We start from the raw sequence: 27222 nt of genomic DNA on the forward strand, positions 1-27222 counted from the left end.
TTTTGTAATTACACTGTGAATACCAAATCATTGACTATCAGCATGAACGGGTACAATTTCAAAATTACCAGTCCCTGCGTAAAAATGCGTAGTTCATTTACATTTATTTAGAACACGTACTAGTTTATGTATTCTGATTGGTCAAATCAATACGTGTAGCCTAATACGTGTGCGTTTTTGACCGGGTCACGGGTGGTGGCCTTTCATATATACATCGCAATTTCCGTTGCTCTTTCCACGTGTAGCCTATGTATCTGCTTATGAAATAATTAATTGGTTAATTTATAAACAGTATGGTTAATTCGTAATTAATTATTTCCTGAACTGCACCTCATATTAAACCAAAATATACTTTGGTTGAAGCACGTGGTACGCACAGTCCAGAGCAGCGAAAACAAGTTTCCTCCTCCGACAAAACCACTTTTTTTCACTAAAGCTTCTGGACACCAGGGCAGCCTTTCCTATACTGGTACTGTCCCGGGCCAAACCTTTGGTAGCTTTAGTTGTATATCTAACATTATGTATTATTTCCGGAGTCTCACACAAGCGGCATTACCAACAAGTACGAACCATCACAGTACAAGATCACAATTTAAGTTAATCAGACTAGTGCAACCTCTATCTACTGCCGCAACCCAGCACTGCACGTACTCATACACAAACGAAGATAAAAACTTCCCTTTCTCAGGGGCCGTCCGAAAGTATTGACAGTCTGTAAAAACGTACAAAGCGAGCACTGGGAGGGGAGGGGAGGGGAGGGGAGGGGAGAGGAAGGGACGGGGGTGGTTTGTACAGGTGAAATAATCACATGACTTCCTGCAAACCTACTACATCAGATATGTCATTTTTGTCACCGTTACTTTTGGTTGAGAGAAAAGGGTATATTAGCGCACGAGAAAGCATAAGGCAATACAGTTTCAACAGACCCGTTTGTGTGTGTGTGTGTTTAAAATATTTCTTGGGCCAATCAAGTTCCTTTCTGGTAAAATGTGTTTAACTATTTCATTGTCCTTTTTTAGGCACAGGAAAATTACGTGTTGACCGCTTTATATCCACCACCAGCCAGTGAAATTACAGATCCACTGCGAGCTTTCGAGAGAAAACCATTACTGGTTTAACAAACTTTGGGGCTCGAATTCTTCAATGTTAAATGTACGTATGCAATATTGTAACGACCTCGGTTCCCGTACGCAGGGGTTTCCTCACAGGCGGTGGTGGGCTCGAACCCCGAACCTCTAGCACTGAAGCATATCGCCGATACCGCTGTACAAGAAAGCCGGGGCTTCGTTTTTTCATACTTGACAAAAACTTTTGTGCTGCTGTGCTGTCTGTGCTGCAGCTTCGTGTTATCCGCCGCCGCACTACAGCGAGCTCTGCCATTGCGACGGGGAATTTAGGGGGGTATACATGAATGGATAATAAAATTCGCTATTGATTGAATTATTTAAATAATCGTTGCAGAACTAAAATCTTTATTTTTATACAGTGCCTTTCATAACGGACCACCACAAAACTAGGCTGTGAACTGTACAACATATGCTGAGTCACTTACAATAGGACATTGATTTAACATTTAATCCACAGGATGGCGCACAAGCAGGTTGGGATTTGAACCGGGGAACCTTCTCCCAAGACGTTAACCACTAGACCTCCCATGAAACAGTCCTGTAGGATTAATTATACTGATGTTGTTTCTGAATATGGCATAAAAATTCTAAAAATACTGCCCTGTGATGTCATAAAGTAAGTGTTATAATGGATTCTAGAACAGTATCGTGTTCAAATCATAACCAATGTTCAGAAATCAACAAAAAGCAGTGCTGAGAGTGTGGTTGGGTTGTTTTATTCTGCTTAGAGAATCTGTATTTGGATTGCAATGAATACAAGGGTAACTGAAAAAAGGAAAGTGAAATGATAAATAACAGGAGGAATTTCTCTACTGTGAGTATCAGTAATTATGAGCAAATTATTTAGAAATCTAATCAGAACTAAAGGAGAATTCCCTCTTTTTGTGCAAGTAAATTGACATGTTCTTGAAAATTTTTATTTTTTCAGGAACAAGAGTTATCAGACAATTCTAAACAGACATCTCTTGATGACCCAGTTCCAGAAGAGGCATTCGAGGTGGAGGGTCAAGAGAAACAAGCTGTTGCCTTCAAAAATAAACCAAAAAAGAGTGTTTACGATCTGGTATGTTTGTTTCAGTAAGTTCACCAATAAGGGCTGGTTCATACTAAAGTTGTGAAAGGTGAGTAAAAGTTGTGCATAGTATGAATCAGCCATTAGTTTACCATAACTTGTGCAAAAACATTCAGGGAGTCTGATATCGAAGCTTTGTCTGATATTGGAATCTATCCTATTTACAAAAGATCTACAGGATCAACAATACAGTCCAAAATACAGATTTGGCACACATCAGTTTTTCTTTTTCAAGTGATGTATAATATATAACCTAGGAAGCTGGCTCTTTTGAACAACAACTTATATAAATATATAATAGCAATTAATTTACAGCAGAACTGGCTGAAGGCACAGGTGTCGTTGTCAATCAAATCAACAGTACAAAGGTAACTCTTGAAATCAGGACTTAAAGGATGTGTTTCAGTAAGAATACCGTACCTCTGTTAAGAAAGGGGAACAAGGCTAAAAGGCTAAAATATGCACAAAAACACAGCAACTGGACTATGGAACAATGGTCAAAGGTGCTTTGGCCTGTTGTTGGATGGACAACAACATCTGTGCCTTCTGCCAGTTCTGTTGTCAATTCAACCCTTGTCATCTTTCTATTCCTTACGCATATGATCTTCAAGTATTGCTCATCCCTGTTAGGCAACTTTTTGGGTCTTCCAGTCCTGGGTATGTCAATTACAGATGACGTTTCCCTGTACTTGTTGATTATGCTTCAGATACCACACCTTGAAAATCAAGTGATGCGAGCTATTTCACTCAATATTTTTCCTTCTTTATGCAAGTCAAGGTTGTTATAATAATAGAAAACACTAGTAGAGGCTTTGAGTAAATTGTTGATGCTCATAATGCATCAGAGTAGAAAAATGCAACATGTCTATGATTTTTGCACAGCAATGTGTATATTAGTTGTCTCCAAGTACTGTGGATTTTATTAAAAAAAAAAAAAAAGTCTGTTCTGCTGCTTTAATTTCATCTGACATCAAATTCAGTAATTATTTTAGGTTTTTCTGACCTGTGAATGTGAGTCTTTGTGACATTTGTCTGTCCAAACTGTACTGTGTCATTTAATTGCTGGATAATGGCATAGTGATTCCACTTGTCATATTATTCACGTTGTATTATAAATTACAAGGAAAATGGTGGTGTGCTGTTTTTCTTTTTTTCTGCATGTGTACAAGTAGTTACTTTCTTTCTAGTAAAAGTAGTTAGGGGTGTGGTATTGGTCATGCTATATGTATATTGATTTCCAGTGTAGGAAGTACATGAAGCCTGTAAAGGCAGAACTGAAACTGTTGGATGAGCAAGACTTTTCATCCAAGGAAGAAGAACTGGATTCCTTCAACAAACACATACTTAAAATTGGAGATCACCTCAACATGCATGTGCAGAGATACTCCAGCCCTAAGGAAGCAAATGAGTGGAACGTGTATGTGACTGCACTCTGCCTTTAAGACAGTTCTGATATTGTATAGAGGGATTCTGAAAGTGTAGGAGATTTAATGCTACTCATATTAAATACATTTACTTGTGCCTTGCATTCACCACGTAATTGTATGTGAAAAACTACACTGAATTTAAAAAAAAAATAACTTGGTTCAGTAATTGGTTTAGGATGTTCTGTATTCATAAATAAAATTGATTTTGTTTCTTTCCATGAAGAAAAAAATGTAACAATATGAAAGTATATATATATATATATATATGCTTATTTTAAGTTGGAGTTGAGAATTCATGACATACTGTTCCTTCTGTGTAGATATCTTTGGCAATATGTCTCCATCTTCGCAAATTTTGATGATTTAAAGTTGTGTCTTCTCTACAACTTTGCAGCTAAGGAGGACTCTGAAAAGTTCAAGGTACACAGCTATTCTTATGATGATTGAGTCAAACCCAGTAATGTGTTCCTAATATTAAGGATGGAATATCTCCTTAATTTGTATTAAATGTCATGCACTGCTTTGCTTACTGGACTACTGAGGTAGTAAGGTGCCTTGATCACTGTCTAACATATTCTCTCTACACAGTTCATGATAGCAAACCCAAATTACAGTCTACGTTATTACTGCCCTACTTGGTATCTTTGTAATAATTAAAGCATATTTAGCTTGTCAACATAAAGACCAATATGAGTATGTATTACAAAGTGATGCAATAGTCATGGCTACCAATGTAAATGTTATTCTTAGCAGTGGTGATATAACTGGCGAGCTCAACAGGGTGTCACATTACTGGGGCTAAGTTGTGCAGCAAGCTAATTCGCAAGCCTATCCTGCCTTTCACCCAGGTTGGGAGTCAAATGAGTAGACAGAGGAGCTCACAGCACAAAACCACCACACAACTTGGCAAAATTCACAGACAGAATTGCAGTCGCCAGGGTGTTTAGGCCAGGACCGGTATGTGCTCACAGAGATACGAGGGGAAGCTCTTAGGGTTTGTTGGCACCATGCTTAATATATTCAATGCCATTATCCCTCACCCTCCAAGCAAAAAAATCAAAAAGCTTATTGACATTACCCTTACTGGCTCCTTATTTCATAACAGGCCCATGTGATACTCTTGAGAGACACTGAGGGGATAGATGCAGTTAATGTCTTACTGTTCCTCAGACTACCTATGAGCAGTGCCCTCACAGCTTCATCCTGGCACAGCTGTGTAAAAGCTCCTATGACCTGGAATGGCTCGGCAAAGTCTGGGGCCTTCGTGGCCACCCCTTCAACATAGCCTCCTCAGGGACAGGGGAAGCTGAAAAGAGGCCCCGGTCTCCAGACCAGGAGACCAGCAAATCTGCTTGCACCATTGAAGAAAGCAGGTAACAAATCAACTGTATTCTGTAAAAAAACACAACAATAGTCAACTTCTCAATGAAATAAAAATGTTAAATCCCTTAGATGTGCTACAGTGCTATTAATTGCATTGCATAGATGGGTACCAAGTGCCACTAGCAGCAGGGTTCACAACCACTATATATATATATATATATATATATATATATATATATATATATATATAGTAAAAGATCCTCCGCACTCACAGTTCGTTGCCCCTTTAAAACCAGACCCAGGACACAGAAATGGATTTTGAAGCGCTTACGCACTATTTTTAATAAACAAAAATGAAATTAAACAAACAGAAATAAAACACCTAGCTCTCTTTTGGAGCTCTAACTAAACATCACTGGGAACCTAACTAATACTCAGGATGGCTAAGCCGTTTACCTGACAAACACAAACAGGTTTCTCTCAACACTCTTCAATACGACTGGACACGCACGCAGTCAGGCTCGTCGCTCAGCAGCCCCGATCAGGCTGGCTGCCTCTCTTAAATACCCTGCACCTGGCTCTAATTTATAATTACCACCAGGTGCAGGGGATTAACTAAATCATTAAACAATTAAAACAATTCAAACCCTTATATATATATATATATATATATATATATATATATATATATATATATATATATATATATATATATATACACACACACACATATACACATGGCCTTTCTACAGTGCCTATAGAAAGTCTACACCCCCTTGAACTTTTTTCACATTTTGTTGTGTCAGTGCCTCAGCGTTTCATACATTTTAAATGAGGATTTTTTTTACACACCATACTCCACACTGGTAAGGGGAAAAAAGTTTTTATTGAGAAAAACAATTATATATTAAAAATACAAATCTGAAAGATCATAATTGGATAAGTCTCCACCCCCTGAGTTAATACTTGATGAAGTCACCTTTGGCAGTAATTACAGCTGTGAGTCTGTTGGGATAGGTCACTACCAACTTTGCACACCTAGATTTGGCAATATTTGACCATTCTTCTTTACAAAACTGTTCAAGCTCTGTCAAGTTCCTTGGGGAGCGTTGATGTATTTTGATGTACTTTGCTCCATTCATTTTCCCTCCTATCCTGACAAGTGCCCCAGTCCCTGCCGATGAGAAACATCTCCATAAAATGATGCTGCCACCACCATGCTTCACAGTAGGGATGGTGTTCTTTGGGTGATGCGCTGTGTTGGGTTTACGCCAAACATAACGCTTTGCATTTAGGCCATAAAGTTCCGTCAGACCACAAAACTTTTTGCCACATAGCTACAGAATGTCCTGAGTGTTTTTTTTTTGTATAGTTCATATGGGATTCAAGGCGGGCTTTCTTGAGTAATGGTTTCCTTCTTGCCACCCTACCATACAGGTCAGATTTGGAGTGCTTGGGATATTGTTGTCACATGCACACTTTGACCAGTCTTGGCCATAAAAGCCTGTAGCTCTTGCAAAGTTGCCATTGGCCTCTTGGTAGCCTCTCTGATCAGTCTCCTTCTTGCTTGGTCATCCAGTTTGGAGGGATGGCCTAATCGAGGCAGGGTCTTGGTGGTGCCATACACCTTCCACTTCCTAATAATTGTCTTGACCATGCTCCAAGGGATATTCAAGGCCTTTGATATTTTTTCATACCCATCCCCTGATCTGTGCCTTTCAACAACTTTGTCCCGGAGTTCTTTTGAAAGCACTTTGGTGCTCATGGTTGAGTCTTTGCTTTGAAATGCACTACCTAGCAGAGGAACCTACAGGAACTGCTGAATTTACCCTGAAATCATGTGAATCACTACAATTTAACAGTTTGGAGGCCACTTAACTTGGTGTGTGATTTTGAAGGCGATTGGTTACACCTGAGCTAATTTAGGATTTCTATTACAAGGGGGGTGGACACTTATCCAGCCAAACTATTTCAGTTTTTATTTTTAATTAATTTTCTACAAATTTCTAGAATATTTTTTTCACTTGGAAGTTGTGGGGTAGGATGTGTAAATAAATGAAAAAAAATACTTTAATGCATTTTTATTCCAGGCTATAAGGCAACAAAAAGTGAACATTTTGAAGTCACTGTATATATATGGTTTCCAGGCTGGTTAAAATAAAAATTATGTTGAAACCAGTGTGTCACTAAGCGATACCCAACACAACACAAAAGTGTAAGTGATGCAAACATATCCAAAACTGGAAGCAATGTTTTGTTGTTTTACTGTATAACATTTTTTCATTTGTTTTATTAAACTGCATAAAGAAAACTACTTATATTGCTTTCTCTTTTAAATCTACAGGTACTCCCAGGAAAATAACTTTAAACTATTACTTTAATGCTTTAGCTATTATATATATATATATATATATATATATATATATATATATATATATATATATATATATATATATATATATATATATATATATATATATATATATGTGTGTGTGTGTGTGTGTGTAACAAAAAGGTTAAATAATTTGAAACGCACACAGAAATTCACAAATACAAACAAAAATGGTTTGTAATTGAAATTATAACAAACCAGTAACAAAACAAGGGCTTATGTATTTTATAGAAATATAGTTAATTCAATCTGTTAAACAGTAGAGGCCTGGTGAAGTTTTGTATAACTTGGGGCCAGGGCCAGGGCCAGCATAACCATATAGGCAGAACAGGCAGCCGTCTAGGGTGGCAATTTGAAGGGGGCAGCAAAAACGGTACATAATTACATTTTATACTTCACATTTCTGTAGTCGTGATTTAACAGTGATTTAAGATGTTTAAAATCTTAAATCACTGTTTCTTGTTCTGCAAAACTTACAGAGCCAAAAAATCTTACCAAGTCAGCCCTTAAAATCGTTAGATTTGGCGAGAAGTTCGCTAAATTGGAAACACTGCTTGAAGACGCAGAAAAAAATATTTGATTTCCACACAGCTTATTATTGTCTTGACACAACAAGGAAAAGAAATTGCTTCATCATCTCTGCCCAGGAACTGAAATTAGAGCGGTTGTGTACCATTTAAATATTTTCATAACACATCGGTAAAGATTCTTCAATTCAAGTTAAGTCAAGGATCTGCCCATAGAAAAAAGTACCAGAGACTTTGCTGTGCACGACTATATGATCATTAACCTACATGTTAGATAACAGTTTTTTGTTAAGGAATGCAATATGGTACTTTACAAATAAGGTAAAATAAAAATACTATGTGTTTGAAGTAACCCTGCGTATCCTGTATCAATTGTTATTTATAACTCTAAGCTCATGCATGGTGGTAGAATCCACTGATCATAAATATTATCATTGTAGAGATGGCAGTATTGTCACTACCGTTGGTAACCAGAGTGATGATTGAATACAATTCTATATAGTTTTGTGACTATGTAAATAAATAATTAAAAAAAAAAACTTAATCTGGTGTACAATAATTTGTTAATACAAACTATTATGGTATGTCTTAGTTATTAACATTTGGATGTTCTTAAACAGTGCGCCTAGAGACTAATTTATATATAAATAAATTGTATACCAAAGTCACTACATTTTTTATATATATATATATATATATATATATATATATATATATATATATATATATATATATCACTTAAAAAAAAAAAAAAACGGGTGGAATTAGTGATAAAAGGTTAAATAACATTTGTGCACATCATACATTAAAATAATAACAGCATAACAAACGCAAATGTTCTGAAAGTCAGGAGTTTCTTCTACACACAATTGTCAGCTCTACAATAACAAAGAAGCTTTATCCCTATGGCTGGAGGAATGGAAGTTAGATGTTATGTCCTGGTCATGGGGGAGAATGTGTCATGGTCTTCTTTGAAAAAATTATAGAATCTGACAGAAACATTCTGTAAAACCAAGACAGTTAACTCACTTTCTACATAGCAGTAATTTAGACAACATAACCACATGAAAACCCCTTATAATGGCTGTTTAATGCATAGGGTCCATTATTTTCACTCACATAGAAGTGCAGCATGGAATGGAAGCATTAGTCTCAGGTGGGGTCCTTTTACATGTAACACAGGAAGTGAACTTGACACGAATGTGAATGTGAGTTTTATTTTTTTTAAGACTTGGCTATTACATATTCAGAATAAAGTATTGTCAGTTTTCATATATAAAATATAAAAGTATATTCTATTCTAACTCTATGACTATAACTGCATCCATACAAATTATCACCCACCCCTAACTATACACTTACGTAAATAACTCTGTGCAAGCCAGCTGGATCCTACTTATCCTTGTTTTGACTGGAGGCCCCAGATATCGCCTTCATGAAATACTTTGGCCTATGGACTGTCTTTAATCATTAATCGCAAACTGAGGCACAATACATGATTCTCATAGGTTTTTCATAGTTTGTTTTGCCCTCCTCTACTATGGACACAGCTTTGTGTGACCTGCTGCTCACCCCCCTCACCAGGTCAATAAATAAGCCAAGGCACATTGTTCAAGGAAATTCACTTCTTAAGGCAGCAATCCCCAGCCTTACAATCTGACCAGAACCTCTTGGAAGACCTGGCCCTTTAAAGCAATGTTGATATCTGGAGACAGCAACACAAAGAAGAGATAAAAGGCTACTGAGCTCTGCTCACTACTCAGACTCGCACACTCAGTCACAGTGACTATCACACACACACACACACATACAAACAGCCACCAAACTCTCACAGCACGCATACAACACTGAGAACACATACGGACAACAAAGAGTGAATATAATCCAAGTTATAAGTTATAAAAAACAAATTTAACAGTCCCTCATAGAAACTATATAAGGTCCCACAAGTGATGCATACAGAAATATTCTGTAATAAAACAGTATAGTCCATTACATTTTAAGTACGGTATATGTTCTTGTGAAAGGGTGCAGCCTGTCTTTGTGTGTTTTGTGGTGTTTAGAGTGGATGTGAGTGAATGAGTTTGTGTGAGGAATGTGTGAAAGGTGCTGCAGCACCTGTATAAAAGGGAGTGATTGGGAGCGTTAGTTGGTGAGTGAGTGTTTGTGAGAATGAGAGGATCTGTTTGGGAGAGTGAGAGTGAGCAAGCAGTGTTTTTGATAGTTGTTAAGATTGTTTTGTGTCTTTATTTGGCCATTGTGCCCTTTTGTTTTGTTTGGTAATTATTATTTAATTAAAAGTATTTCATTTGCTGCACTTTCCGTCTCTGAGTCTCCTCACTTTGACTAGCCTGCCACAGTTCTTTAATAAAAAAAAATACAGATTTTTTCCTTGGAAAACCACTGTGTATGAAATGTACTAGGATTCCTATTCAGAATATGCTGTATTTGGAACAGAAACACAATTCCGTCATTTAAACATACTTACTGATGACAATTCCCCAAAAGTGATGATATGAGCTTTTGTATTTCACTTGCACTCGATCTAACCCTGATACAACTATCAACACTGTTATCTGCTCTTGAACTACCCTGATATCAAATCAAATTGTATTTCATATCCTGCTCTTAATTGTACTGTAATTCTTGATATATATATATATATATATATATATATATATATATATATATATATATATATATATATATATATATATATATATATATAATTTTGTATACAACTGTAAGTCACCCTGGGTAAGGTCGTCTGCTAAGAAATAATAATAATAATAATAATAATAATAATAATAATAATAATAATAATAATAATAGCTAAACCAGTCCTTTTATCATGACTGTTGGACATCTTCACAACTGGCACCATTACAGTTCCTAATACTCACATAATCATAATTTATCTTGCTCGATCTTTATCCCTTAATAAACTACATCATCGTCCAGCCACCAATGGTGTTCCATCCTAAACACTCGCCACATGTGTGCTCACACAACCAATTTAAACAAAGCAAACCTCAAAGAAAGTGCCCCCACCACAATCATGCAAGTCCAACACACTTCTCCTGCATGTCAGGGATTCCTCTACAGACCATGCCAGAAACTAGTGCCCAAAATTACAGGGTCCAGTGTGACTGATCAGTAAAAGTCACGTACTTCTATATGGGCTACCCCTCCCCCAGGACCACAGCAATTAGATATTGTATATAATAAAGACACCTGATCTCATTTTCAAAACAGTACTACTGCAAATTCCATCAAAATATGTATCTGTTAATTGCATAAGTAAAGATTCAAAAAGCAAGATGTCTGTGTAAAAATAGCATAGAGGTTGAGGATTAGGCAACAGGTTTTCCAATGGCTTTCTGTTTGGTGTATTCCTTTATTTTAGTGACCTACTATGCATGCTCTAATTGGACATTAAGAAAGCAAGTGTTACACCTAAATGTTATATAACAATTACAAGCTCCTCTGTTATCATTAGTTGTGGTGGTGATTGCTATGGTGATGGAAGGGTCAAAGAGCAATTTGCTTGGGTTGACTGTGGAGTTTAAATACGGTATTTGCATTTTCTGATCTACATATTAACTTGACAGTGTTAGCTTTACAAATGCTCATAGGTACATGGATTGTATTTACTGGGGCAAGAGACATGCATTTAATTTCCTTCCCAATGTCTGGAGTGCTCCTCACACACACAATAGCATAGGGATATGTTTGTCTGCAATAATGTGCTTTTGTTTTTCTATTTTTAAGGTCCCATTTTTAAATAATCTACTTCATTTTGTGTCCTCTGAATCAGCCACTCTGCTTCAGCCCCGCCAGTGAACAGTTTCTGATTGAGCAATTGTGTCTTGTATCACAAGATAACATGATTAGAAATTAATTAAAGCACAGAGATACCACCTGTCATATAATTTGGCAATAACTTATTAGTTTCAAGCCATAGTCTATATAATTGCATTTTCTGATTGTTCTCTTTGATGTGATATCCCAAGTGATAGCAAAGCGAGAGATAACAAATGTAGTCGTTTTTCATTAGGACAACACAAGCAGCTATACAGCTGAAATTGCCCATACAGAATCCAACACTGCAGGCTTTAATTTTGGCAAATACTTCACCGTGATTGGTTGATTTCTGATATTTGATGTATAATGAATATGAAAAAATACCATGTTTAACATATTGTGCACATAGTTCATATAGAAAAATGTGAAATTTACAAAATGTTGTGTGGCAGGGTGAAAGCTCTGCCGATGCACAGGTGTGTGAGTGTGGGAAATGTTGGGTTGGCAGGGAAGGGGTTAAATTCCTCCCTGCAGAAACACCTAGGAATGCGGCTGGAGCCATAAATTGAACAAGTGATGATTAATTAGTCACCAGTCACAGGGTATAAATAGGGTATTAATGGTGTTGGCTAGAGGGTGATGTGGAGAGTTAATGTTGGAGGTTGGAGGTTGGAGGTTCCTTTCACTGAGTTATAAACAGGTTGTGATCAAAAACAAGTGTGTTTTCATATTGATGATTCATTGTAGGACATTCTCCATTAAATATTTATAACTGTTCCGGTGGTGTTGAAATCAGTATCTCTGATCAAATGTAATATTTAAAGTGATGTATCTAGTTTTAGCTGCTTTGGGTACGCTGACCTTTATGGCATTAGTGCTACTACTGAACATTAGCTAGTAACCTTCCAAGACACTTAGTCCTTTAAATTACTTAATGGAAACTGTGGTGTGTTCAGAAAGTGCATTTAAATTGAAAATGCAACTGCCACTGCTTACTTACATGTACATGTCTATGAGTGAATAATGGGCAAAATCCATTTGTGGAACCATTTAGGAACTTCATCTAATCCAAGCTGCTCAGCTCTTTTGTAAAGAAAACGTAAGGCTACGATAAACTATACAAATTCGGTTCAATCCGATTGCGTGATTGCATGCAATCAATCGCATGCAGTCGCGGCTGATCACTCTGGGTGCAATAGGGTGCGAACGGATATATATATAGAGGGTGTTTGGAAACGGAAACAAGACTATTTGTATACGTCTATTTCATATTTTGATGTTGCTATATTCATAGACCATACAGCATGTGTACTTCTGTGTTTGTAAACATGTCTGAATGTGTTTATTTTACAGAATGTATTAAGGATTCATTTTTTGTTTTTAATAAATACATTTAAAAAAAAAAAAAAAAAATTATTGTTATTTTTGCATAAATGTCATCATCCAGAGCACTCATACTTTCAGTTTAGGACTGTTTCAGTACATCCCTTACAAAAAACTAATATAGGCTACTGTAAGCTATTCCATTTTAGAGAACATTATTTTCACCGTAAATCCGTCAGCATTACTAGACTTAAATCTCAATAGGGAATGTAGGTCAATCTTCAGAGGAATCTTCTGAGAGATACTGTTCTAGTTTTGGTGCACAATAAATTAAATAAAGTTCTACATTAAAGAGTTGCCATCCAGTTTCTTCATGTTTAAGATTAGCTTGAAGGTGTTTACATGACATCAATAGACAGTCAATTATCTCTAAGAAATAACAAGAGGAACATGCAAACAAACTTTTTAAAACTACTCTTTAACTTCAGGCAAGACAGTTTACCCCATAACCCTGCTGCACTAAGCTGGCTCACTTTGCCTCATTTAATTATGCAACAAAATGAGACTCGCACAGTAGAGCAACAGCTGCGCAGAGATGCATAAGACTGCATACCAGCACGGAGAACCTATATCAGGTGATGCATTTCTGAGCTACTTTGCAGCGCCTGTGGAAGTTAAGATAGGTTCAGTCATACTGTAGGTTGCAAAGTGGAGCTTGGGAAAGAGAAGACGCAGTCAGAATTCAAGTTTTGATTGACAGTACAGACTTTGACATGGTTTTTCCATCTCTATACAATAATGTTTGCTATGTCATGCCATGTGACTCCTTGTGCAGAGTTAATTTTATATCAACTAAAAATAACAAAGGGCATCTATCACCGAATCTCTGCTCTATGGGGCCAGGTTCTGTAGCATATAACTAATTTTGCTCTCAGGTCTAAAACAAAAAAGCTTCAAATGGAAAGGAGAAACAAACTCCACTAACCATACTAACTATAATATTAAAATTATCCAGACAAAAACAGGGTAATATTGTTTCCAGCAAAAGGTTCCCAGAAAAATAGTATGAACACGTAATAAATGTGGTGACAACTGTTAATAGCAACAATGATATCTAACCCACTCTTTTGTAAATACATTATATAAGGTCATAAAAAAAAAATGTTGGCTTTTAAACAGCCCTGTTTTATGACCTAGGAATGACTAAATGAGATGCAATGTGTCATTTCAGATGCAGATTCAGTACAGTGACCAACATATGAGTATGGAAAAGAAAAGACTGAGTAGCTTCAAAGTCGATAGATTTTCCTCTTGTCCGGGAGACTGACATTGACAACCAATCAAGCCCACTGTACTACTGTTCATAAAAAGTTTGACTATTCATCTCCCTCGTGTTATCCCAGAACTCTTCTTTCATTAGGCAAAAACACAGTTCTATTGAGTGCCTATAAACAAATAATAAAGGATTTTGTTCTGTGTCAATGGAATTGGGAGACAGTTGTCAAATTATGTTAGAAGATTAGGCAAACAAACGTCTCATTAGCTGAACTATGAAAAAAAGTTTATTTCCCTGATTTAAGTACCAAAGGAACTGTATTTAAGCATTACTGTAGAATAGTTAGGTGAAAGGTTTTTTTTTTTTTTTTTTTACATATTTTACTACTGCAGAGTGCATTAATGCTATTGTATATTTTTTGTGTATGAGGTCTTTTTTATTATGTATTTTGGACTAGATCGCTTCGGCACCTTGAAATTTATGTTTCATCATCCTAAAGTCCTGTTAGCTTAAAGGGCATCTGCCACAGGATAATGTCCTTTTTTAATTTAGTGTGTCCAATTATAATTTTCCCCCCCGATTTTCTCCCAGTTTGGAATGCCCAATCACTTTTCTCCACACCACAGCAATTCCCCACATGGCTCAGGAGACCCGAAGGTTCAGTGGGCGTCCTCCAATCCCACGAATAAAACAGATTCCTTTTTCATCCAATAACTTGAAAGTGGATTTCAGCGAGCTACTGGCCTCTGGAGGACAAAGGCCAGCCCTGCAGGTGTCTGCTCTGAGCTCACTGGGCGCCTGGCCAGCAGGGTTCGCTGTAGAGCGATGAGGAGAAAGTCCCTGCTGGTTTTACCTCCCTAATCTACGGGAGCGTCAGAGCCAACGCAATGCTCCCCAGAGAAGATCGGCCTACTTCGCAGAGCCAGGCGTGAACCTGTGCTGTATGACTCACCCTGTGCACCACACGGCTGCACGTCTACCAGGTGAGCCACTTGTGGACACCCAATGACCGTTTTTCCCAGAACCAGATTGCCTGAGACAATCCTTGAGGTACCATTTATCCACCAATTGAATCCAAGGGCCAGGCTTCCCTTCAGCACAGAGGTAAAGCTGTGAAAAGTTCTGAATTACATTTTGAAATGTAAAAAGCAACCACCATGGTAAATCAATCTCATACTGTATACCCTTCACATTTGTGATCACTAACTCCAAGGCCTAAGTGTGTGTGTGTGTGTGTGTGTGTGTGTGTGTGTGTGTGTGTGTGTGTGTGTGTGTGTGTGTGTGTGTGTGTGTCCTTCTACTAAAGATAATTACAGACAGTGAAGACCCCCTCTTGCTCATGTTCCAACAAGATTAAGAATGCTTCTATCACATGCAGACACAGAGATCAATAGGGTCAGCTGCTGTGTGCACATTAGCAATCTTCAAGGGTCAGATGCATTTAGCCTTTGTTTCAGTGCATGGTTTGCCCCCTTCCCCTCCTTTTTCTCCAAAAAGTAAATAAAAACTGTTAAAGGGCCCAATTCCAAAGCTCTAACTCACAGCAGCTGACAAAATAATTCCATATGTCATGCCTGGTGTGCACCTCCAATAACTACATAGGTCTCAAATGTTCAGTTTTGTATGGCAAATATTAATCCAAACAGGCGTAGGTTCAAGTTTCAGGTGGTCTCACATTTTTCTGGTCATTTCACAATGAGTGAAATTGACCTCATCTTTGCATTGCCTTTATTCCTGGATTAACCAACTAACTGTTTCCACAAATAACTGAAAGCCAGTAACCTGGGAAAGACACTGCTGAGCCGAAACAATCCAGGAAGTGAAGTAGTCGTAACCTTCATAGAAATAAAGAAAGCAAACTGAGAACTGTTTAAATTAGTGTAATATAGCAGGTTTCACGTTTTAAAATAAGAATATTGGTTTGCTACTACTTCTTTTAAAACTGCCCATATAAGATCTACTGTAAACATTGAATAGAAGTTAAAAACAGGTAAGATTTAAGGAATTATTTTATACTTTAAAGTATTGCTCTTTACTATTACTTAGTTTAAAAAAAATCTAACGCATTCAATAAAATCTTCTTTCTTTCCACAGTTATGTTAATTCAACCTGGTTAAGAGGGCCGTGCTCTATGGAGACAACAGTATCAGTGCTGATAGAACCTCAAAGTGAAAGTCCATCTTCAGCATTGTTTATATCCATTCTTCAAGCCGACTTTGGGTCAGGCAAGTTTGAAGGCCTTTGGTTTTGCTTATTGGTCGCCGTGTTTAGCTACTGATTGGAAAATTCAACTTTGGGAGCCCTTTCTATCCATTTGTTGCTGTTATATATACAGATAACTTCTAGACTCCAGTTCAAACTACAAGGGGATGTGAACAAAGTTAATCCCAAAGACTTTTTTTTTTGTTAACAGTGTATACATATTTATTTCATACAGCTATGGCCAAAAGTTTTGCATCACCTAGAATCTTTATTATATTTTACATCATGAAATCAAAGAAACTACGAAATGTCGCAAAAGTCTACCGGAAGCCATAATAGTAGTACAGTCCTGCACATTACTTATATGGAAAACTACAAAGCAGCATGTAATTCAATATGTTAACGTAATAATTATTCAGCAGGTTTCATTCAACTTTATGAAGAACGTTCTATAGGGTGATGCTAAACTTTTGCCCATAACTGTAAGTATCCAGGAACCTTAACAATGACAGGGAATTTGCTTTATTTAATGTATTTCTTATTTTACCAGTATATTACCCCCTGTATTCACAAACGGTATTAGCAAAACAACACAGACACAATCAAACACATCACAGAAATTGATTATAAAGGCAGTAGCACATTCCAATTCTATCTTCCATCTCTCTGCTTCAATCTTCAGAAAATGTTTCTCCAGAAATAACAAGCGTATCACAACCACTGGCTTCTCTTCCTTACAGCCTTGCCCTTACTCACATTATCAATTTCTTAGTCCCCACAAGCTAAAGCATATATACAATTCTCAATCACAGAGCAGATGGTTTATTAACCATGCTTTAATTATAGGATGGAGGACAGCTGGCCATCCCAGAGGTTTCCTTATAAAGGGTTTTTTTCATATATGTGGGTTTCATGAGATCAGGTTCCACACTTTTTTGTCACCAGACAAAAAAGGAACCAAGTTCAATAGTTTGCATTCTATTTCACAATTCTTATATGTATAACTAGATTTATTAGGTATTGTGACAGAGATCGAATGATTCTAGGTGTTAGATCTCCCTCCTGACCTGAGAGGCAGCTGCATAAAGGGAACAGAATACCCTGGACTAAATGGCATGACAGTTTATTCCCAGGGTTAGGTGGAATTTGGCCAGCTAGAAAGGGGGCAAAGCTATGGTATACAAACTCAGTGACCAGGATGGGAAACAGCATGGCATCCGTGGATTGGAGGAGCAGATGCACTCGTTGACCAAGGGGTCATGGGTGACGTTATAAAAAGGGGATGTAGTGGTGTGATCTGTTCCTTTGTGAATGGTTATATTAAAGGACCAGAAAGAGTTAATACTGTTTGTAATTATTTGGACGGAAACACGATCTGGAGCTGTCACCAAAGGCCAGCACTAAACCCCGGATCAACAACACTGCACTTTTGTTTAACACTAAAGAACTGTATTCACCACGAGCACTAGAGCATACACTGTGGACTGGTGTTTGTGTTTGTGAGTGTGTTACGTATGGGTGAACTAAAAACGGGACTGTTGTTATTTCGGGGCCAACCCGCAGATTTTTGCTGATGTGAGTGACTTGCGGGGATGTTAGTAAATTGTGTTCAATCTGTATGTGATCTTATTGGAAAGTGTTTCTCATTAACATTAAATTTCACATTTAAAAAAAATGCATTTATCATTCATAAATTTGAATAAATAATTATATATTTTGAACTAACTCCAACACCGTACTTGCTGTCCTTTTTTAAATTTGTATTTTTTTGGAGAAGAAAAAAAAATTCTGAATCAAACTAAGCTCTTTGATTAAATACTTCTTGAAAGTTATGTTAACAGTTCATAAATTCAGTGTGTCTATATGTGTGTGTACTATAGGCTACTAACTGCCAGCATTCGCTGTGGGACATACATTGAACAGTTTCCTCTTTTTAACTGAAATTATTGTTCCACTTGTGTTTTAATTGTTGTATGGTTGCACTTAATTTAATATACAGGTCTCTTGTCAGCCTCCTTCCCTCTTTGTGTGATCCTTGTGGGTATTTCTCGCCCCCAGTGTGTTACGCCATCTCTTACCCTTTCCCCTGTTTGCATCTTAATTCTCTGCTTAGTTGAGCGCTTATAAATGCTACTGTTAGTTAGTAGTCACCGTTGCAGAGCAAATAAAAAAGCAACACATTGAAATTTAATTTACTTGTCTCGTCCTTCTTTGCTGAACTTGTGCGCACCAACGCCACAATATACTTTTATTAAAGAGTTATTATATTTATTTTTTTATCCCTGTGACTTTATTCTCCCTCTGTCATTTTCTCTGTGATTTTGAACGCATTGACTGTGACTGCGCCGTGATTTACATCCAAATTTTCCATGACAAACTCCTAGCCTTAATTATCACCATCCAAACCTGCTTGCAAAGCAGAAGTTGCTGTGATACAATTCAATAGTAAAATGGCTGCCACAAATTTCACCAAAACGCGCACTTAAGAGCAAACTGCTTTTATTTCAGACCTACATTTTCTTCTTACATTTAAAACTGCATCAGTTGGCAAACAGTTTACTTGACTAAGTATCTCCCCTGACACTGTATCACTGTTGTTTTGCCATCAGGTCATTGGATTTAAAAAAAACATTAAACAACATTGCACCTGGATTATAATTGTCTGTCTGTTTATTGATCACCTGCACCTGCACATTGTTAACCACTTTGCCACAGGTCTGTATTGGAAATTTGTAATCCAGTTATCTCTATTTTTTTCCTTGAAAATTTACTCTAATAAAATGTTCATCCTACTTTGAGGTTTTTGATGTCTATTTAATTTAACTATTGTAATCAGCTTTCCCATTTTATGAAAACAGCAACCCAAAATAAATAAGCTGTAGTTGGTCAGTTTTGCATGTCCTGTTTTCATCCATGTGATTCAGATCATAGGTTGTGTCTGGGGAATTGCCAATGCTCAAGGTTGTACAGATGTAGAACTGTTGTACACAGTGTTTTTTAATATTGGAATGTCCTGTTCCATCATTGTTATGTGCATACAAATTCAGTACATCATCCTAAAGTTAATCTGTAAGTTGACTTGATTAAGTAAACATGTAAGATGCTGCTGTCTAAATAAATAAAGCTCCTTGTGGCCACTGCTACTTGTAACCATTCAGAGGGTCCTCATAATCACAAAGGTAACAACGTAAAATAGTGAATGCACACTTTTGTATAAATATATAGACATGGGCGCCTAACTTTGTTTACATTTTATTTTTTGCTAAGAAACTGTGGGAAACGTAATTTGTTCTGTTCAATTTTTTTCGTTGTTGTTTTTGTAATAGTAAACCCACAAAATTGGGCAGGTGTTTCAGCATAAAATGTAGAATATTTACTAACTGAGCATTTACTAAATACAAACACAAGTAGCACCAAACGGCAGGACCAGTTCCAGTGGCGTATTATCTGCACAATGCTGTACAGCACCTATAATTCCAGCATGCAGCTTATTAAAGGAAAGTGCGAAACAAACACAAACAATAACATGTACAAAATGTAATAATGTGGCTTGTTTATTGATAGATATATTGACATGTGTATGTTAACAGTTAAAATATTCCTTTGCTCAGCTTTGTTTAAAATGTAGTGCTAGATGCTAGAGGATGTTTTTCACATTTTGTCATCATATTGCTGAGCTCAGTAATCACAGCGAAACCAGCTGCTATGAGACTTTCGGAAAGCAAACGCTCTCTACAGCAGGGCAATGCTTTGTGCTGATAGGGTGAAACAATAAGCACCCGCCCTCAGGTAAATGCCATCAAAGAGTAGAAATCGCTGACAGTGTGTCGCTGCAGCCTTTTGCAAATTTTAAAAGCTTTACACAAGATGCATGTTACATATAAAGTGCTGTTTATTAACCCTCGTTATAACTGTAGCTGTCATTACCATTCAGAATGTATTGATGTTTGAGAAACAAAATACAACTACAACCAAATATTTTATATTGCTACATTGATAATATAGTATATAAAAACACAGTTTAAAGTAAGTTTGTTTCTGTTAAGTATTAATATGTGTTTATCCCTCTGTTTTTTGCATAACATAGAAGCCTGTTTTACGCGAGGAGCATGTTTTATAAGGTTGGCACGCTATAAAAAGGGAACGCGTCAAAGAAGGAATGTTAAATTAAACATGCATGCACTACACAGGGTGCATGTTATATTCTGAAAATTACTGTACTGCAATCAAACTCTTTGTATATACATAACTGCTCTGAAGGCGATGCAAATATACAATATCTTTGTATTCATTTTAAAGTGCATTTAAAAGAAGGTTGAAAATAAAATCCATCAATTTGGAAAAAAAAAATATTTGCATTTCCCAAGAAAGTGTACTCCATTACCTTCAAATTCCAGGTTTGTAAGAACAAACATCAGAAGATAAAACTGAATCAGTTGAAATAAATAAATAAATAAATACTATTAATCACAATGTATGTATCCAAAAATCTAAGTCTTATTGAAAGTTGTGGCTCAACTGAATTGAAATCAGATCTGTGTGCTATTCCTGGCAGCATGAGGCCCTCCATTTCCATAGCTCTTTAAACCCTTCCCACAGCCTCTGGGTTCACTGGGGTCAGTTTAGGTCAGTTCACTTTTCTACACTGGTTTGGCACCTTTCCCATTCTACTCCTACTTTAGCGACTCCTACAGTAACACAGGGATTTGATCATGTGAAGAGAAGATGTACAGAGATAACCTCAACACCCTATGAATGGTAAACCCTTCTCACTGCTGGAGACGCATGTGGAGAAAAGACAAGGTTTGTATTTCTCTGGGGACTGTACTGTTGTAACCATGGCAGCGTTATTGTGTATGGTAAGCTAGTGGTATTTTTCTTTTCAAGATATAAAAAGCAATAGTCTTCAAATTGATATTTTATGTTTGCCTTGATCCCAACCAGATACATAGAAAGGGAAGTTCTTGTCGGCGTCATTTTGGGTCAACAGCCAGCCGGCAAATTGGCCACTCACTCACACACTCAAAAATACTGTCTCCTAAAAAATGTAGAACAGTCAGGGTGAATTTTCTTTAGCTACCCTTTCTCAATGCCTTGGGTCAGGGTAGTGTAAATATTTTTACTCCCTGTGCATTTTTTCATGCACATTGATTTAAAAACTAAAATCAGCAAAACCATGTGCTTCCTCAACAACAAAGTTCTGAGTTCATTATAAACCAGTATTTTCTATTAAAGGCGTGACAAAAGCTAAACGAGGTCCACTCACTGTTTCTGGTTGCTTGAGGGTCCTGCACTCTGCACTTTTACTTTAACACATCATGCTGTTCCACAGGGATCAGAGTTCAGTCTTTGCCTCATAATGAACGTGTTCATCGTGCACTGAGCACGTGAAGAGGAGATGCACATAAACCCAGTAACCTGTTTTTTCAATGGTGGAGAAATGTGGCGCTAGTAAGTACTTCAAACAGAGAAGGGTAGGGAGCCTCTAATGCCAAGTCTTTCACAAAAGTCTGCTATCCAGTTTCACAATCATTCTTGTTTCCTGTGTGTTTGCCCACCCTATGCTCAAAGAAAAAAATATTTAAATATTTTAATAAAATGATGACCTGGGAACTACCAGTACTGAGAAAAAGTGAGGTAAAACGAGAAAATTGAGAAATTCCACTGTCAAAGAAAGGTTTTTGTGAATCTCTGTGATCATGACCAGCAGGTTGTGAAGTGCAAGCTTGTCATAATGCTGGAAAATTGGAAATGGAAAATTACCTATATGGTAACAGGGTACTGGGAGACAGTCAACATGGTTTTAGGAAAGGGAGATCGTGCCTAACTAACTTGCTTGATTTTTTTGAGGATGCAACATCGATAATGGATAATTGCAAAGCATATGACATGTTCAGTTCTGGTCACCTCGCTATAAAAAAGATATTGCTGCTCTAGAAAGAGTGCAAAGAAGAGCGACCAGAATTATTCCGGGCTTAAAAGGCATGTCATATGCAGACAGGCTAAAAGAATTGAATCTGTTCAGTCTTGAACAAAGAAGACTATGTGGCGACCTAATTCAAGCATTCAAAATTCTAAAAGGTATTGACAGTGTCGACCCAAGGGACTTTTTCAGCTTGAAAAAAGAAACAAGGACCAGGGGTCACAAATGGAGTTTAGAAAAAGGGGCATTCAGAACAGAAAATAGGAGACACTTTTTTACACAGAGAATTGTGAGGGTCTGGAATCAACTCCCCAGTAATGTTGTTGAAGCTGACACCCTGGGATCCTTCAAGAAGCTGCTTGATGAGATTTTGGGATCAATAAGCTACTAACAACCAAACGAGCAAGATGGGCCGAATGGCCTCCTCTCGTTTGTAAACTTTCTTATGTTCTTATGTTCTTATAAGCTACAGCTGCTACCATGGTTTAGAGCACTATGCTTTGCATCATAATTGAGTTCAGTGTTTGGTTAACCTGCTTTGCATCTTTTGCTAGTAACTGGAACTACATTGTGTTTCACCAGCAGGTGTCACATGCTGAAGATTATGAATAGGAAAAGCACTAAACTTTTACTGAGTTAGTCATTGAGATGTGTTCTGCCTTATAAGAAGAATGAAAGTGCTAGTGTAATGGGGCAAATGGGAGCCACGACCATGCCGCATTATAACTGGTTTCACGGTATAAAGACCCACCTTATAAATGGGTATTATAGGTGGTTTGGCCACATCAAGCATCTACACAGGTTTTTAGAATAAGAAATCTTGCCGCTGCATTTTTTTATGGAGCTTTCCAGGTTTCTGTCGCACTGCAACATTATTCTGAGTGCAGTAAGATAGCTCAATTTTGACCTGTAGCACAGCTGTTAGAACATGCAGATTTAATACAAGTAAAGGTAAGCAAACGTTTTAGGTATCTTATATAAGCCTCATTGTTTATAGGTTGGATTGTCGTTCTTCATGACCAATTTCTTGGTCCTTTACACCTAACCCTTATCTTTTAAACTAGCCCCCTCTCTGAATGTATCCAGGTAACTGAGCAAACACAATTGTTGTAATAGGTCAATAAAATCCAATCTATCTCTGCTGTTTGTTAACAGGGAGATTACTCTGTATTCATATCATCCATGTAATCCAAATACAAGCAGACATAAACACTGGCAGAAAGTAATGTCCTCTACCGGGACATCCCCAGCGTGGAGTGCATTAAACTGGACAAGGAAAAGTTCACAGGCCCTGGAATTAAAGCGGGCAGCATAACAGCGTAATAGAATCTAACTGGTGCTCTCGTTGATCCTCTTCACAAACTGTTCGAATCTGTTGTGCCTATTTCCTGCTTGGCTCCACAACAATTTAACTAGTTGATCTCCACCTCTTAATTAACGACATAACGTCCCGGTTACTAATTATGTTCTGTAAAAGGACACTACCCCTCATCTGTGCTAACCTGGTGACAAGCCTAAACACAACCCATAGAACAAGTCCTCAAACCACTCCAAGCTAGACAGGGGTTCCTTCGCAGACTGGGCTGGAAATGAATGCCCAAACTATAAGGGCTATAGTGTGACCGGTCACCCCTAAAATAAGCTACACAGTTCATAGTTGCATTTCCCAGTGCTGTAAAATGCTCTGAAATACAGCTGTGGTGGGGAATAGACTTGGTCATGAGATTGGGGCATTCCCATTGAATTGCTGCAGTGGGGGAGATAATCGGATATTTTAAATGGTTTCCTGTGACTCGGATGGCTTGTGGGTGACGTCAGACCAGGAAGCGATGGACACACCAGGCAAGTACTACGGGTGAAGTGCTGAGGCGCATGTTTATTAATGAAATTTAAAACAAAACACTTTCACAAAACAAAATGGCATGGTGGCCAAAACAAACAAACAGATACAAAAACAAGTAACATAGCCAGCATGAGCAGCAATTGTTTTTATTCTTACGTTCTTTATCTCACGACTCACGTCTCTTGTTCTCCACTCTGAACACCAGCCCTGTTCAGCCAAAGCTGCAGGCTTTTATACATGTGATCATCTCCAGATTAACAATAAATCAATTCATCTGGTTACAACAATAGCAAAATATCATGTTTTTTGCACTAAACAATATGTTTAAATAATAATAATACAAAATAAACAAAATATACACAGGGGTGGGGTGTACCCCGTTACATTTCCCCAATGGTCTTATATTTCTGATGTTGTAGTATAAATGTCATAGAGAGCCAAAATAGCTAAATGTAAAACGTCTTGCAACATACGGGGTATGTTCCGATTCTACATTCTCATTTGGATAAATAAGGACAGTCTGTGAAGACCTGCTGACAGAAATCTGGCAGCAGTTCCAGTTATTGGTATTTGTGCACTACTGGCAAATTACTTATCTGATCTTTGAAGTTCAAGGAGAAAAGATGCAAATAATAATCTGTTGGTCTAAGGGATATCTATTTGGATCAACGTGGCCAGTCGATTTTCTGTTTCTAAAAATAACAGAACTGGTTAAACAGGCCAATGAGCTGTTTAAACGTAATAGTAAGATCAATATTGCAATGGAACAACTAAGAGGCAAGTAGGATTTTTTCCCATAGGCTGAAAGCTTGCTTAGAGTATAAAAAATAAGCTTAACTGACAAAGGCAGAACTTGTTTCCAAGACAGACTGTTTAATCTCAAAATGATCCATATAATCATTGCATTTTACTTGCAGGATGTATGTAACAACGTCTTTTTTATGTGCTCTCTTTTTCTCTCCTACATTTTTTCTTGTTCCTCACATTCAGAATCGCTTAGCTTTTCATTTTGCTATGCTCAGTGTAACATGGTTATAATAATTTAGACACTTCTAGACTCAAAAAAGACTCCAGTACATTTCACACATGAGCAGCTTGCTGATGCCTTTAATTTGGGCCCTCATTGACTGTTTCAGAAGCCTCTGAATTTTTATTTTGGTTTTATTCGAGTAATACTTGACAATTTAAAACTTGTGTGATGGGATCACCCTGCCCCTGTGTGTATTATATTATTTGTTGAATTATTATTTAAAACATCTTGTTTTTGTGTAAAAATACACTGTTTTATTATTATTATTTACAGCCTGCATGGGGTTAAAATGCCCCATCCAGATAACATCATGAGAATGTGTGGTCAACAGTGAGTGATTATTGACAAACTGGCTGTTGACCGCGCGTATTAGAAACCCTGTGCCGAATGGGGATAAACTAGCTAATTAATGGCCAGTTAATCACTAATCACCACAATATAAAAAACACGCAGCTTTGTTTGAATGTTGAGTGTGTTCAGAGGCAAATGAGACATGAGTGAAAATCTGTCTGTTTTGTTTTGGCCACCGTGCCGTTTTGTTTTGAGTTCAGTGTTTGTTTCTGTTTTGTGTAAGCCTTTTATTTTTCAATAAATCTGCTCACCAGCTCATTCATTCATACATCAGTGCTGTCTGTGTGTGCAACTTCTTTCTGGTCTGACCCCACCACAAAGCCATCTTGTCACACTTTATACATGCATATGTTTGTACAGTCCAATTTCCTGTCTTGACTATCTTGTAGATCAGACACTGGAATTACTGATGCAATCGGTTTGTTTTGGATTTAAAGAGAAATTTCTCAGGGCATTTCAAAACCTTAGGTTATACCAAAAGCACATAATTTTTTTTTAATTTAATTATAAATACTGTATAAAAGTTAAGGAAACGTAATGGAAAACTAAAATATTATTTGAAGCTACCATACCTGCACTTTAAAGCTTGTCTAAAATTTTGATTCCACCGCACATTAACAGATAAAGTGTGGATGGGTGAGAGGTAACTGTGAGCATTATCAACCACCTATAATAGGATCCAGCTGAATAGCTCTCAGAGCCATTCTATTTTGATGCACTGTACATAATAATATATTTTTTTCCATTACCACCCAAGTGCAGTTTCATCTTCTTTTTACTACTGTGCTATTAGGAAATAACTGAACTGCAGGGGCTATGTGTGTGGCTCATAGATAAATGAGCAGATCCAGAGTGAGTTGGATTTGGTGTTGTCAAACTGAGTATTGGGATTTAGATTTGGGTTTGACCCTTGAAAAATATGACAAAAGGACTTCACTATTCTCTCTATTATCCAAATAATTGTACTTTTGAAAAATAGATAAGGTAGAATAGATATAGAAGAATCAATAATGAGCATGGGAGAATACTGTAGGGTCAACAACAAAATGATCCATAATGATGCTTATTTTAATACAACGTATGCACATTCTTATTAAGTCAGTTTACCAATACAGCAACATAGGCTAAATAAAATTCCAGTAACTGGGAAGTCTGGTCCTGTACTGAATAAGATATTCTCCTCTGTAATACCAATGTATTTGTTTTTTTAATGAAGTATTTTATTTAATGCAGCTAAAGTCAGGTAAGGGAAGTGCAATAAAACAATTGAAAACTAGCAAACATATATAAGGACTTGTACACGATTAGGACATGGCCCACGGTGTTGTCCTACAGTATGACAGACACTGTATAATATATGCACAGTGTGTGTCAGCTGGTGCCTTTTTCATAAACTGTCCCTTTAAACCAATAAGAAAATGTTCAAAGATTACTAAAGGTAAATATCAATGGCCATTTGTGTGCGGTCTTTCAACATCACCAATCAAGCTGTCTGGATTGACTGATTTTCTGTCTCCCCACTGTCAGCTACCATCCATCACACAACGGGGACTGATAAAACGTGACATTGGACAATGGTTGCCTCACCATTATTTGGCTTCA

General features: G+C 37.2%; 1 long non-coding RNA gene across 1 annotated transcript; it reads left to right on the forward strand.

The window, feature by feature from the left end:
• Positions 1-846: 846 nt before the first annotated feature.
• LOC121295665 lies at positions 847-2579 on the forward strand. Its single transcript, XR_005946960.1, has 3 exons — positions 847-1152; positions 1585-1743; positions 2056-2579. It is a non-coding gene; the product is annotated as an uncharacterized LOC121295665 (long non-coding RNA).
• Positions 2580-27222: the final 24643 nt, after the last annotated feature.

Source organism: Polyodon spathula, chromosome 1 (assembly GCF_017654505.1).
Source record: "Polyodon spathula isolate WHYD16114869_AA chromosome 1, ASM1765450v1, whole genome shotgun sequence".
NCBI lineage: Eukaryota > Metazoa > Chordata > Actinopteri > Acipenseriformes > Polyodontidae > Polyodon > Polyodon spathula.